Source organism: Chinchilla lanigera, unplaced genomic scaffold (assembly GCF_000276665.1).
Source record: "Chinchilla lanigera isolate Chin_1 unplaced genomic scaffold, ChiLan1.0 scaffold00035, whole genome shotgun sequence".
Taxonomy (NCBI): Eukaryota; Metazoa; Chordata; class Mammalia; order Rodentia; family Chinchillidae; genus Chinchilla; species Chinchilla lanigera.
This window is the reverse complement of record NW_004955436.1, coordinates 16817561-16821129: the sequence shown is the minus strand read 5'-3', so window position 1 is coordinate 16821129 and position 3569 is coordinate 16817561.

The following is a 3569-nucleotide window of genomic DNA, read 5'->3' as shown; positions in this document are numbered from 1 at the left end:
ATGGAATGGATTTACGAATGGCAGTCGAGGCTCTTTCACCCACTGGCTGACTGTCCTCCTGGGTGCCTGTCTGCTTGCTACCTGTTAGCTCTGAGTCCCTCCTGTGTCAGGGTTTCCCACTGCTGTGTTATGCCAAGCATCTCTTACCCGTCACCAGATCCCATGAGAGTATTCTTTTTATTTGCTTCCTGCTGTGGCTGTTACCTGCTAACCAGAACCATCCCTTGGGGCTTCGGTCCCTCTGTTGGAGTACCTACTATGGACTGAGACCAGAAAATTGGAGAGCCAGATATGAACAGAGGTCAAAGGAAAAGTGGCTTCCTGCTGAGTCACACGGTGTTGGATGGGCATCTTGACTCCTGCCGTGCAGGGAATGGGCTGCCCCAGCTGCTCAGGGAGACTAAACTTATTCCTCCTGAGGGACGTCAGGCGGGATGTTCACATATTCACAGCTCTGGAGGAAAAAGAATAACGAATGGAACAAACAGTGTCACATTCCCTCTAGTCATGCTGCCAGAGAGGTGGCTTTTGCTTGGTGGCATTTCCTGAACAGCCTCAGGGAGAGCTTAACCCAGCTTGGAAGACCCCAGGAGGGCCAAATAGTGTGTAAGATTTGACATGATTATTCAACAGATGCTTCAATTTTTGCCTTGAATGTGGATCAGAGAGCAAATGTGTATCGTCTCTCAGTACAGCAATCTCTTCACTAACAACAGTCAGACTTGGATGATCACCTTGGCTCCGTGCTCATGAGGAGGGATGAGAACAGGGTCAGAAGGAATGGCTGAGTTGGGGCACAAGATACTTTCTTAGCCCCTGAGAAATGTGATAAAGGGAAGCTGAGTAAGACTTGGGTACTCTGGCAGAAAAGAAGGTAAGGCTGGGAGCCAGGGACAGTGACAGGGACAGGAGATCCTGGTGCTGGCTTAGTCCCTTTCCCTGTCACTGGGACATAATACCTAACCCCCGCAAGTAAAAGGAAGAGAGGTTCATTTTGATTCAAATTTCAGTCCACAGTCAGCTCCCTCCAAGGCAAGGTGGCTGGCACAGGGGCCTGGTGAAGAGAGCTGCTCACCGCGTGGCAGACAGGAAGAGAGCACCAGGAAGGAGGCGGAGAGAGAGGTCGCATGCCCGGTGATGCGCCTCTTCTGTCCAGACCCTGTCTTCTAATAGCAAGTCAGCTATAGCACTTTTGCAACCCAATCACTTTTCGAAAGCTCCACCTTTGAGCGCGTGTGGTGCTGGGGGGACATCTTCATATAAACCGGGACACTGGCCTTGGGGAAACGTGACAGCCCGCTTTATCTTGCCCAGGTTCAGGAAGCCCTTTACAGCTTAGTCTGTCACTGCACAAATGGAGACAGAATTTTGACGGGCAAGACCAAGCCTGGCACTTGACTTGTACACTGAACAGGCCCAGTGGAAAATCCTGGTGGGGTACAGAGGCTGAGAGAGGGGGTACAGCTGACAGGGAACCACACCTGCACCAAGGGGTGGGAAGATTTTGGCAACACAGCTGAGAAGTCACTGTCAGGAAGCAGGTGGTTCATGGGAGCAGGAGTCCAGCTGCTGGGAAGGGTTGGAAGCAGCCCATTAGTCCCCTCGGAGAGACTGACCTGGCCAAGTTCGAAGTAGAAACTGAGATACTCAGGCAGGGAGCACACTGCAGGCGTAGGGAACAAAGGTCACTGTTAGCCTAGGGATCCAGGAGAAAAGCAGGGATTTCAGAAACAGCTGCAAGAGCCTCACACACCAAGCAGACTCCCACGCCAGGCCCATCAGCCAAGGGAGCATGCAGGGGCCTGCTGGTGACATCTTGAGGGGACCATGTCCTGACAGACTAACCAGGTCCCAGAAGCACACCCTGATCATGGGAACTCCGCTAGGTTCCACTGCTGTGGCCATAGACAGGCAGTCAAAAAACATTTGTGAGCGAATGACCTGCATGAGCGATTTGTCCCTCAGGCCCCTCCAAAGGATGTGGAAGAAGGTGACATCCCAGGTAATTTCTGTTTCAGACTAGATTTGGCTGGGAACCTCACATAGCACTGACTCTTGAAAAAGGAAGTGGATGAACCCAGCAGCGAGGATTTTCAAGTGGGACCACTTCATGACAGGGGCACATTTTGTTTCTTCTTTAAAATAAAACATAAACCTTGGAAACACATTATTATGAACTTGGATGAGACTCTGGCCTTCTGCATCATATTAAATGGAAAAGAAGTTTTCGTCTCAGCAATTGGGATCTTTGTTATTGTTGAGTAATTTTTTTTCTGATGGTAATTAGCTTGCAAGGTCAGCTAATTACTGCTCCTGGTCCACATCATGCACATGAAGACAGACAATCATCTATTTGCCATGGTGGGTAGACATGATAATTATTCTAAAGTTTAAATCAAATTACTTGGCTGCAAGTGTGTGACACAGAGAGAGAGAGAGAGAGAGAGAGAGAGAGAGAGAGAGAGAGCTAAGGTCCTGTTCAGCATTTGAGTCTTTTTTTTTTTTTTTTGTCTTTTTTAGACAGGGTCTCACTATGCAGTCCAGGCTGGCCTTGAGCTCACTTCGTAGCCCAGCCTGGTCTCGAACTCGCAACGATCCTCCTGCCTCAGCCTCCCAAGTGCTAGGAATACAGGCATGCGCCACCATGCCCAGCTTCATTTTATTTTTCTAAGAAACCTCACACTTTAATTTCTGACAGTGAACTGTGATACTGACATTTTAAAGGCGTTGATAGACTATGTCAAATTATATAGATAAATCTATAATTTTTTTCAGTCCACAGAATCAAAGGCTGATTTTAGATGATTCATGTTGACCAAAGGTTCATATTAACAAAACAATCTAATGTTACTTTCTTTTTTTTTTTGAAACAGGATATCACTGCAGTTCAGGCTGGCCTGGAACTTGAGGCAGTCCTCCTGCTGGGATTATAGGGAGGCACCACTATGTGTGGCCTCTAATGTTACTTTTTCTGTGGGTACCAGGAATCAAACTCAGGACCTTGCACTTGCCAGGCAGGTGCTTGTGCCACTGAGCTATATCCCTGGCCCTCTAGTGTTACTTTTAACTTAACTTTCAGCTACAATAAGGGATTTATGATAGTGATTTGTAATGCAGCAATTGTACTTAAAATCTTTTAGTTCCCCATATAGGATTAGATTGAAAGGTCAAGTCTGGAGTGGGTTGACAACGAAAAACTCTGCTACCTTCTTATAGACATATTCAACAAACTATAGTAATAAGATTTTTAAAAAATTTTTATTTTAAAGAGAGTAGTGAAAGAAAAAAAGAAAGAAAAAAAGGAAGAAAAAAAAAGAACAATAGCAGCATACCAACATCGCAAACATAAACAAAACAAAGCAAGAACATTAAAAGTGATACAGGGTTTCAAAACAAAATGATAGGAATTAACAGTGGTTGTTATATTACATATTGTTATCTTCAACTACATTGCTCAGATTACCAGATGTAAAAATGGAAGTTTGTTCAAACTGTTAAAGAGAATAACAAAATGATTATGAGATAAAACATTAGAGATAATACAGAGTTTCACTAGACAAGATGGTAGG